The sequence below is a fragment of the Oreochromis niloticus genome, linkage group LG16, assembly GCF_001858045.2.
Source record: "Oreochromis niloticus isolate F11D_XX linkage group LG16, O_niloticus_UMD_NMBU, whole genome shotgun sequence".
Classification (NCBI taxonomy): Eukaryota; Metazoa; Chordata; class Actinopteri; order Cichliformes; family Cichlidae; genus Oreochromis; species Oreochromis niloticus.
Window position 1 is genome coordinate 18246564 of NC_031987.2, and position 12037 is coordinate 18258600.

The window sequence follows — 12037 nt, forward strand, 5'->3', positions numbered from 1 at the left end:
CATAGCATATAATGTGAATGTAGAAATAGCAGGTACTAGCTGATACTCAAAGACTCAGAAGAAATATGAAACTGGATCTCAGATATAAGGACAGATGTCTCTTTTCTTTTCCTTTTTATTCTTTTTGCAGAAAGACCAAGGATAGTCAGCACCTAACACTTCCCTCTACTGACGTTCTGTTGATAAATTGGTACATTCTTAAGAAACAGACATGACTAACATACGATGCAATTCACAGAAGGTGGTAGTGTTGGGGGAGGGGGAACTCAAATTGTCATGCTATGCTGTTACAGCGTTTTACCAACTTCCTTGTTTTGAGCTTCACATTTTAAACTGTGACCACAGAGGGATATCGGATGAAAGACTGGAGAGTTGTATGAAAGCTGGTCAAATCTTAATTTGTATGAAGTCAAATTTCAAATTAATTGAGACTTTTTTTTGGAAAAGGGGTGGTTATCAAGCTCGGAAACCTGCTTCAATACATAAACCAAAAGAGTTTTAAATATCAAGCTGCTCTAAACTGTGCAAAAACAGATCAACAACAAAATATTGATATTTCCCATAAGGAAAATGAAAGGGTTACATATATGAAACAGTTTAAATGCAACTATTTGAGCATTTAAAACAGCATGTATTGATTTAAAAAAGAAATGTGCATAGATAAAGAAAACAAAAACAAAAAACATTTCACAGCAAATCAAATAATGCCTTGTGCAGAAAACTTAACAGATCTTTTCCTGTGAAAACCTCACTAAAAATCAAATCAAATGCTTTCTGAACATCAACATTTGGCTGTAAAAAAAATAATAATGATACAGCAAAGAAAAACACATTGAGGCATCTCCTACACATGCAGGCTTGAATAGAACGATGTTAAAAAAATCCCCTGCATACCACGGACCCCATTTTCTCCTGAACAGTCAACTCCTGACAGATGTGCAAACAAGACCTGGAAACAGCAGCCATTTTCTCTTGAACTGCTCTGCTGAGTAAAACCCGCCTTTGAAGCTTCTGGTTTGGGCTGCAGTCTGGGGAGATGATTTGGGGGGGCGCAAAGGGGACGGTGGAGGGGTGCATTGTGATAATGATCCCCACACAGGTAATCACAACAACAACCATTTGTGCATTGTCCTTTGCCTTTCTCAGTGAGTCACTAAATGACAGTCAATGTAGGTCGGCAAATGATGGGGGATGGTAGCCTTCGGTCTCTAGGGGAAACACTTAATGTTTACCAGGGGTGGCCAGCCAAGTGCAAAGGAAGTCTGCAGGTTTTTCATTCCAACCAGTGACTACACCCACACATTACCACACCTTTGGATGAGTGTATCTCACACGTGAAATTACCTGTTACAGTAATGAGTTGGAAAAAAAAAAAAAACACATTCTATAGGGTCTCCAAGGCACATGGTTGGCCATGCATGGAACTACAAGGCCTGGGCTACTAGATCTTTCAGCATGATGACTCATGAGGCTGAAGCGGCTAGAAGAGTTGTGTGACCACTGCAGCTTCTGTCTGCCCTTTTTTTTTTGTTGTTTTTTGCTTTCTTTTTTCCTTTTTGAGGTCTACATGCAAGCATGACTGCATAGGTTGTATACCCATACACCTTCACTCTGTGTAACCAAATACCTTTGCAAATGGACACAAACATGATACCATGAATCCCACATAACACATTAATGAGGGCATTCAGTGCCACTAGAGCTTCATCAAACATGCTCAATCCTATGATCCTCACACAAATTACAGGTCAAATTTGTACTCCTTATTAGACACGGCAATATGAGTGAATTTTCACTCGCAAGAGACACACTGGAAAACAAGGTTTCTCCCTGGGAAATGATTGGAAAATGGCAACAGACTGTAAGAATCACTGATGGAGCCACCATAATTGTTTCCATTCAGGACCCAAGATCCACCCTCATGCAAAACTTGTCAACATCAAATAAAAATGTCATCTCTCACTTGCATACTGGTGACATTTAGTTTTCTCAGTTGAAACCAAACTAGTATTATAGTGTTCAAAGAAGGGGATTCCCAGGTGTCTTCTCTATTAGAGCAGACCCTACATTTGCAACCATAAGAGAACAAAACTTCAATTATTTTAACAAACAGAGCATATGACTCAAAAGAAGATGAATCTGTATTTACATCATCAAAGAGTACTCTCTAAAACTGCTTTCATTTTGTAACAGAAGAGGGCTAAAATGACTGATTATTTCTAGTAAAAACATCTAAAAGATCATCCATCCATCTCTCTCACACGTTACAAAATTAGTGCAGCATCTTTATGCCTTAAAAATCAAAAGTGCTACATTACTCTAATCATTCTTGACAGCTTTTTATCCGCTACATGAAACAACCTGCCCACACCTAGGCACATTCTTGCCTAAATGATTTTGGTCATTTTGGCAGATGACAGATTCATCATTTTGTCACGCAAGTACAACAAATTATTGCATATATTAAATTGTTACCATATTGGATTAGTGTAAAAGCATACAGCATGGGACTGGAAATAAATCTGATTACTGACAAGCTACACTGAAGACACAATAACCAGGTTACTGGTAAGCTATTAATTTGGCGTCTCCAGATAAGCTTATTTCATACATACATTCATACAAGCACATCAGGAACTAGTCACTGTGGGGCATGCCTGTGTATATGGCTCTGTGGGGGTGGGTGGCGGATAAGTACATTGTGTGGAGGAGATTCTGGGACACAAAGCTTTTTTCTTTTTTTTTTCCCTTCATGCTGAAGGCAGCACACAAACAACATAAAAATCCACCTTTCCCATTGCTCAGTTAGAACGTCACAAATTTATGTGGTTTTACATCTAGGCCAGTGCATACTAAGCGAAGCGGAGAGTGAATTATCTGCACGTCTGATAATAAACGCCTAAATGAATAATGAATAGAGCATTTGGAAGTGTTTTGGCTGTGTTGACATTACGCAAATGCGGCCATTGTCTACACCACTGACAGGAACTGAAAGTATTACATCTCTATGGGAGTGTACAGTATGTCTTAACAAGCTTTTGCATAAACACTATTTCACTACCCAAAAAAAAAGTAACCATTATAGTGTTTGTGTATTTATTCAATAGTAATGAAGAATCCTTAACAAGTTCGTAGTCATTTCAGAGGCCTCTGCAAGGCATTTCTTTTTCTTCATCAAAATGAGGATAGCACAAATGAGCTGTAAACACCGAGACACACCAGTGTGGGCAATACAAGTGTTGCTATGGTGACCAAAGGCTCTTGCTTCTCTGTCAACAGCTGCTCATGCCACCCTAAATACCCCCACTCTCCTTGAGCTTTCCTTCCATCTGACATCAGGGTCAAGCAAACAAGGCAGGCAAGCGTGCTGAAAAACTGATCTTCATTCTAAGCCATCTCACGGCTGCTTCTTTAGCCAGCATTTACACCGTGTAACACTAACACCAACACACCAAAGATTTCCCTTTGTCTGTGTCCTCCACACAGCATCTTCCATGCTGAACAACTGACTGCACACGAGCAATAAAAGTTTGGGACATTTTAGGGTTTCCTCTTGCAACCGCATGAGTATATGGGTCATGAAAATACACACAATTATAGACAATCACAGAATACTACTACCACATTTTACAGAAGTACATTCATTTTTGCTTCTTGGCCAAAACTATGAAAATGTGTTATTGCGATATCCTGTTCCAATTTTAAGGATAAATGAAGAAAACAAAAAACAAAACACTGTTATTGCTGTGTAATAAAAACTGATCTTAAATACTGCTGCATATACATCCAGCTGCTGCATGATGCACTTAGCCTCACCTCAGCTCTATTCTCTATTTTTTTGAATGCCTTTATTAAAGCTTTCACTCTGTGTGCATTTAAATGTCAGAGTTGCATGCATTAACTTTCTGCCTTCTACCATCTGTAGTTTTTGCTTCTTTGTTTCTCTACATGTCCTCTCTCATTGTGTCTTTCTGCAGGTATCTCTGGACTCACACGCTCCTGGTCTTCAGATACAAGCCTTCTGAGCTCAGCGTTTGTTGTTTCCCTGTGGTCTTCTTTTCTATCTTTGCTTTCACTTCTAGTGTCAAGCTCGATGCTCGCCTTCTCTTTTGAAAGGAGCCTTTTTTCCCCCTCCATCCCCGCTGTTACCACATGCTTGCTCAAAGAGAATCATTGGGTTTCTCTCTATGATATTGCAATGCCATAAAAATGGCACTGGTGTGATGCTTGAGCCATACTGCCTGCCTTAATCTCTGCATACAGCTACCTCACTGAACAGCTGTTGTCTACAAAGACAGTGCTGCTGTTGCAGCGCCACTATTGCCAGCCCACAGAGAGAGCAAGAGAGAGGCTACCAAAAAATTACTACCTTTCACCTTAATGCAGGCTTTCCACCATTGTGGTACACAGCTGACAGCCCACCTGGCACAAGCACCTACATACCACCTCCACAAATAAAATGGAAATCACTTATTATGAGGTGGATGTTGGCTAGTTGAATGAACTAACCTACATGAGGCTGTCAACAAGTAGTCTAAATTAGATTTTATTGATTATATAATCCAACTGTAAAATCATAAAATACATACAAATAAAAATTATTCTTTGGAAAAACAAACACTGTTGTGCCATTTGTCTTATCTTGCAAGCTACACAGAATATAATGCAGAGTTTCTACCAGTAAAGTTGTTATACCCAGCAGCTGGGAACAGGACAGTTAATGTAGAAATATTTACCCACAACGTTGCACAGTGGCAGAGTGGGAACAGCAGAGCTGCTTCAGACTTCAGACACACAGCTGCCGGTGCAAGGAAATACAGGGAGCGAACAATTAAGCCTACCACAATAAGGTAAACAATGTGTTAAGTCACAACATTTCCCTGATTATTTTCATTTAGTTTTTCAAACTTCTTTATAGCTCTTCTAACTACTTCAGGCTAAATTCAGTCAACAGGATCCTTACATTTTGCACTACACCAGCAGACAACCTAAAAGCATGGACAGAAGTTACAGCTTGTCACTTTCAGTAACTGAAAATGAAATGTAAGTCCAGGGTTTGACAAGAGTGAATAATTCAGTAACAACCGTGTGGTTTTTGATGGCAGGGAGTTCACAGCTGAGCTCAAGTGTGATTTGCACTCAAATCAATCTAAAAATAAACAACTTTAAATAAAATAACTATGTAAGACATGATGTCTCATTGTAGTGGTATGCCTGCTTGCAGACATGCTGCAGATACGTCTAATATGCAATAACGGTTTGAACCTGAGTGGATTTTGGTAAAGGAATAAAGAAATGTCTTTTTTGGCCAATTCTAACAGCCCTAACATCATCCAGTCCTTCTGAGAACTGTGGAATTTCAGTGTTACTGACATAACCCAAGCATGCATACATACACTGCAGGGTTTCCACCAGCATACTGCAAACGCAGAAGCCCAAGCAACTGCAAAGTTTGAATTACAGCCTTCCAAGTGACTGGAATTATAAAGAGATTTTAAAAAACAAACAAACAAAAAACATATAGATGTTGACTTTTGAAATAAATAAAATATAATTCAGAAACGCCTGTGAATCCATCATAACCAGAGGATTCTCTCACATGTCAAGAGGTAAATTGCAATATTCAATTAATATTTAAGCCCAGTCTCCAAAAGGTGCACAAGTCTTTGTTAATTGATGTAGCAAGGAGTGGCTAAGATGATGATGACATACTTTGCATGCATAACTACACTGATTGCTACACAAAAGGTAAGATAAGCTTACGTGGCTGACTCGGATGAAGATTAAGACTTAAGCAAAAACACAATATGACCTTCAGTGAAGAACTTTCCCACTCTGGCAAGAATGTGCTTGCACAACTTCCCGAAAAGTCATCCACCAACTATTTCTTCATTCATCCTTCTAAGACGTTACAAAAAAACAAGAAAATAAAATCAAGCAAGTCACACTTAAGAAATGTGATCATCTGCCTACACTTGAAAAGCACTAAACATTAATACTTAAATGTTTAACAGATGCCTAAAGGGATGTGTACTTGCTCTACTTGTATTCTAAGTAGGGACAGAGGGAAGGCACCATAGGCCGTAGCTCACACAATGATAAACAGCACCACCCTAACACCAAATGATATCCAAATAAATAACTACAGCCTTCAACTAGTCAGTACTTGTATGGCAGTTATTTTAGAGTAACCACCAGTGCGCCAGTTGGCTGGTCACCACTGAACACTGCATGTCTCTTTTGAAGGGAGAGAATGGCCCACCTTCCCCCATGGTCTATCATAAATAAATACTGCTACAGAAATATTTGGACAGCCCAGTGAAGAGATTTGCAGCACCACAAGGCTGACACACAGGACTTCCTTGCCCTACTTATGAAGAGGGAATACATTTCTGTTTTTAATACAGTCTCATTGCACTGTGGATCTGATGTTTTCTTATAGTAGTTAGATATAGAAAGTAAAAAAAATAAATAAAGACAAGCCATTATATAATTGAACTATTTCATAGACTGCAGGCCATGAGGTGTTTTTTTCCTTTTAAACACAAGACCAGGTATTGCATGGAAGCTAAAGAGAACACCTTTCATCTCAAATCCTGTCACGAAGCAGGCTAACAATGTTATTTGGCTATGCCCCCTGAGGATTCAGTACAAATGGTAATTGTGTACATTTATTGAAACGGCAAATAAAAAGACAGTTTAATTCCTTCTTTTCTTAGTGGATTTAAGTGTATAAAGTATGAGTAATGATACAGAGTATTAAATCTAATGCTGAGCTAAACATTAGAGATTAACAGGCAAAACATTGACACTAAATCCTGGTGTTCTTTTACCAGGTGGCACTGAAGCTGTTTTTGTAACTACTGTAATTAGAGTTCAACACAACTTGTACAACAAAGGACGCATTTTCACCGCACAGTCCGCAGTCTAGATTAGGTTATGGAGAAATTATTTTACATAGCGTGAATGTTCTTATTAAATTTGGCTGAAGTAGCTTTTTAATTCAGTCTCAATAAACTCACGGACAATCTCAGCAACAGCTTGCAAGTTTATTTACTTGAAGTCCAGCATTTGGGGTGTTCTGAATTCACTTTGTTGCTATTGCTCATCTCTCTTCCTGCGCTGACTCAGTGACCCCAATTCTAAAGCAGTAAATCACATTAAACTGCAGCAAGACTTGAATCTCCTACATGTTCGCTGTTGTTGCAATGTTGCCTACCCCTTACTTTATATTGAGTCATCACAGTTGTCTTCTGCATTTCCACCAACTACTGGACTGAAATGAAGCAGCTGGTTGCAAAAACTGTTTAAGACACTCGTCACACCAGATCTTTAGAAGAAAATACACCACAGGAAAGTCCATTTAAACAGCTCAATCTAAAAGAATATCCTGCATGAATGCTGTGCTGTATTATTTCCCCGGTGAAAAACTACACACCGGTCATACATGAGAACTTTTCTTTTTCCCTTACTCTTTGTAAGTGACCACCCCATTACATAAACAATTAATGATAATCTGGCATTACTATCCAGTGTGCACACACACCATATGTATGGTAAATTTGCAAGGTAAACTACTGAGCACATAAAATAAACTATTCACAGTACAGGCTGGAAATGAGATTATAAGTGTTCGTTGTAGACGTGCCCCTCCTTATAAATTAGGTCATCAACGAGGATTGTGAAGCTGCTAAACTGTAGCCTCAAAAAAAGTCTAGTCTTGTCAAAAAAAGAAAGACGACGAAAAAAAAAAAAAAAGACTTCTTCATGTGAACTGTGCCTCGAATTTCACAGTACCTTGGAAAAACCATAGAAATGGAAACTGCTAGAAAAGGAAGGAAAGCATTTTAAAGGACCTGGGTGTTCAGCAAATTCAAATTCATAAAAAAATGTCTCCACGTACAAGTAGACAGTCCTGCTGCTATAAATAAAAAAAGAAAATCTGCACAAACTCCTTGGTTTGAAGGAAAAAAAAAAAATCACTGGATGACACTAATACCAACTGTGAAGTATGGTGGAGGTAGTATTATGGATTGGGACTGTATTGTTACTTCAGAGGCCACGATTAAGGCCCAACTGTGACATTTACTCTTACTGCTAGCAGTTCAAAAAGTGATAAACAAAACTGAGTTAAGCTTATTGGTTTAGCCTTCCATAACAGTTCTAGTTTCTCATGTGGCCCCTTGGGAAAATTAATTGGCCACCCCCGCCTTACAGTGCTCGAAGACACAATGAAACTGACACAGTAATAAGAAAATTTACAAGAGAATGGCATGATTGAGATCAATGACCTCAAGCTTAGGTGAGGTTGGGTGATGACACAAGATAATCACCCAAAGCCAAAAAAACAAAAACAAAAAAAAAACGGAAGAAAATTCCTGTTGTAGGGTGGCTGTGTTGGAGTCCTGCCCTAAAGGGAACTGACATGCTGTGGCATGGCTGTTCAGCAAAAAAAAATCCCAGAAAATATGTAACTCGTACTGTAATCAAATAACATTCAAATACAGCCACTAGGTCAACAAGAAATGGGAGCATCACATTGACATTACTTATGTGGGCCACTGATGTAGAATCAGGTTACAAGAGAATTTAAATAGCAGGGGTTTTAGCCAGTCCTGGCATCTGAATCTTTTTTATATCTTGCTTTAATAGCAACAATAACATTTTTTTTCTCTTCTGGGTGAACCGGTACAAAAGCATGACTGGTCCACATGTAGTTTAGGCATAGAGCCTATCCTCTTAATTAAAAGAATTCAATGTCTATCCTTGTTTTTAATTATTTGGATATATTCAACTGGGAGAAGGCCAAAACTTGGAATAACCTGGATTAAGATACACTTTGATTCTCTTAAGACAGACAAGACTGTTGAAGCTGTATCCCATCATTCGAGGCACTATTTAGAGTCTTAAAAGGCAGGTCAAACCACATTTCTCAATCTCTCATTTCTCTCCAAATGTAGTCTGTGCTTGTTGAGTGTTATGTAGACATGCATTATCACAATTTATATTCCTTCCTACACAGCAGAGTTTCTCTAAAAGCGTCTGCCTGTGCTGTGCTGCATGGTAGAAGGTCATAAGCTTAACAGTAACAATTTAAAACTGGAGTTATACAAGAGCATGAACTGGCCCTTGAAACTGGTGGCACTGTCTAGTACAGTTGAATTTCTCTCCCCTCCCCCACACATGCGCTTCCTAAGTCTGCATGGCAATATAAATATGTATCATTCATGCTTTAGCTCAAACAAAATGATCTAAAGTGCAGCTTAATGTGCTTTGACTTCTGTAGCACATTTCCAAAGTAGACAAACTAATCAGTCACCACAATGGGACAACCTTGAACCTCTAAAACTTAAGTCGATTTACTAAAAGTAGTCCACAGGTCGGCTACATAAGGTTAAACATGGGTATGTTTCTTTAAGAAAAACAACAATGTAGCAGAAAAGTAGGCTGTTTGAAAAATCATGAACAAAAGAGGCTAAATTAAAAGGCGCAAACAGGAATTTCAACACACGTGTGGAGTCAATGGGTGACTAAGCTTTGTGCCGGCAAGTATCCTCCTAATCAACGCCGTAATCACCAATTTCTCAAAGTCATTATCCTCTTCGCTTTTAACCCACACAAACACACAAGCAGCCTGAATGCAGTGCTGCCCAAAGCAGTGCCACTCGACCTTTCCTTAGCTTACCTTTTATTGTGAGTGAACTCGTGGTGTCCGCCGCCACCTCTTCCTTCTTCTTCCACAAGGAGAACCTCCAACTTCAGCGAGCTAGCTACGACTTTCCTCCCATTTTGATTACCGTCACATTTCAAGTTCCGACCGCGGGTGTGTGTGTGTGTGTGTGTGTGTGTGTGTGACTCACTGCCGGCTAAATTTGCTGTGCTAACAAAGCGTGTTCACCCAGACACGCACACGCGCGCGCGCACGCACACACACACGCACAACTGGCGGTAAAGTTGGAATAAACCCGAGTTTCTGTGGCTGAGGCTGCAGGCTACTCTCTGTAGAGTTTCACCCTCACCGTTCACTGAGAACAGGAGCAGAAAGAGACAGCAGCGAGCGCTAAACGGCAGAGAGAGAGAGACGTACACACAGAATAGGAGAGAGAGCGCGCGCAGGGGGGGGCGGGGGGTTGAAGGCTAAACTGTCTTTAATAAACCTGACTAATATAAACACGATCCATTCTGGGGTTAATAATCCAGGGACTGTTTTATCTCATTTGTATCTGATTGGCCTAATTAGCCAAATCAGGAGCCAAAGTGTCAATTTGTTAACACCTTATGGAAAATATAAAGATACACGTGCTGTCTGGAACCTATGTGTGCCATTAACGCGTAACTACTGTACGCTTTGTATATTTGCACACGTGTGGATTCAGCAGACCGTCTTAAATTTGACCCCCCACCCCTCCCCAAATATAGATTAGGCGGTATAATTAATACCATTAAAACATGGCTCTCGAGCTTAAGTGCACTATGATATCTTGTTTCGGTTTAAGGACAGTGCGCTGAGACTACAGTGTAGCATGTTGTTGCCTATCTGGCCTCTCGGAGGCTCTTCCCATCCCCCCACACACCGCTATTTTTCGCCTGCCTGGTCACACAGCGGTTGATTAATTCTCCTTTCGCCTTGCTCAGTCATTCAGATTTGGAAAGTAAATAACAAGTTGACATCAGTGTGACACATTCCTTTGGTTACCGTATGTATAGCAATATTTGCGCATCACATATTCCATACAAACGCTACAACTGCTCCAGCCTCAGCCGAAATGGTGGTGTATTACGTGCTTTTAGTTGGTTGGCCTGCAAGCGTACACGTGCACTTTGATATACTGAGAGATCGATAGGTTAGAGAGAGAGGTCTGATGGCCTCATGATGCAGTTTAGTGCAAAATAACCTTTTACATATACAACAGTGATAAAAAAATAAATAAATAAAAATAAAATAAAAATAAAAATAAGACTGGCGGTGTACAAAAGTTTGGTGCAAATGACACTAATAAATATTATGTACACTATATCTCTAAGAAACAGCAACAAGAAGGTCTGATATTGAAATGCGTGTGGGGTCTTGGCAGGTGTGTTCACCTGTCACGAAGATGGGAGCTGTTGTACAGTTTCACAGAGAACAGTAGGAATGATATTCTGAAGTGTCCTTTATGGCAGCGAGGTTGAATAAGTCTGAGAGAGAATAAGCTCTGCTGCCTCTGTAGTATAGAATGGAGCGGGTGCAGTGGGGGGTCCACGATGGAGAGCAGTTTGCTGGCATCTCTGGCACTAATGCAAGCCCTCAGCAGATAACAGCAAAGTAAATGATCATACTATCACCGATCTCCATTATCACACACGCCAACATGTTAAAGGATCTTAGCTTCCTCGCAAAGTAGATTCTGCATTCATATCATGTACTTTGTTCTTTGTGCAGGAAAAAAAGCTCAATCCCCAGTAATGCTTAATTTCTACCAATGTCCCAACTTAAACAGATTAATTCAGTGAACATATTATTACATATTCTATGTCTGAAGAAGCAGCTACTTTTGGCCATTCCATTATTCACAAGGATTCACCACAGCAGGTACCTCCACATGTTTTATTTGGAAGTTTTTACACTGACCCTCCCTCCAAAGGACTTTGTATCTGCTCCCAGAATCAAACTGGTGATCACTGCACTGTGGAACCACTTACATATACAATGTCTAAAAAAAGCTGTAATTACTGTGACAGATGTATGACTAAAACTAACATCCCAGCCTGGGACAATCAATCAGTCCACAGAAGACAAGGCTATGTGTGGCATCAGCTATGCCTTTAGTGCCGTAAACCTTTCTGTGTGATACCAACACAACTTACACAATACATGAGATAGCATTTATGGGCATGTCAGTTATCCATTTAATCAGGGTCATGGCTGAGGCTGCTTATTGTCTACAGACAATGTGTGCTACACATGAAAAGATATATCCACAAATTTTTTACTTCTATACTGAAGAGACCAAAACCAACAACTAGTCTGTCTCAGTGATTCTATCCTGTTTGCGCC

The 12037-nt window shown here is 39.8% G+C and overlaps 1 protein-coding gene across 1 annotated transcript in view; it reads right to left on the reverse strand.

The window, feature by feature from the left end:
• Positions 1-10095, reverse strand: part of tbl1x (transducin beta like 1 X-linked) — a 20312-nt gene extending 10217 nt beyond the window's left edge. Inside the window, exon 1 of the mRNA XM_003455462.5 lies at positions 9686-10095. The gene's annotated coding sequence lies outside the window, so the exon portion shown is untranslated. The remainder of the gene's footprint in view (positions 1-9685) is intronic.
• Between the last annotated feature and the right edge of the window lie 1942 nt (positions 10096-12037).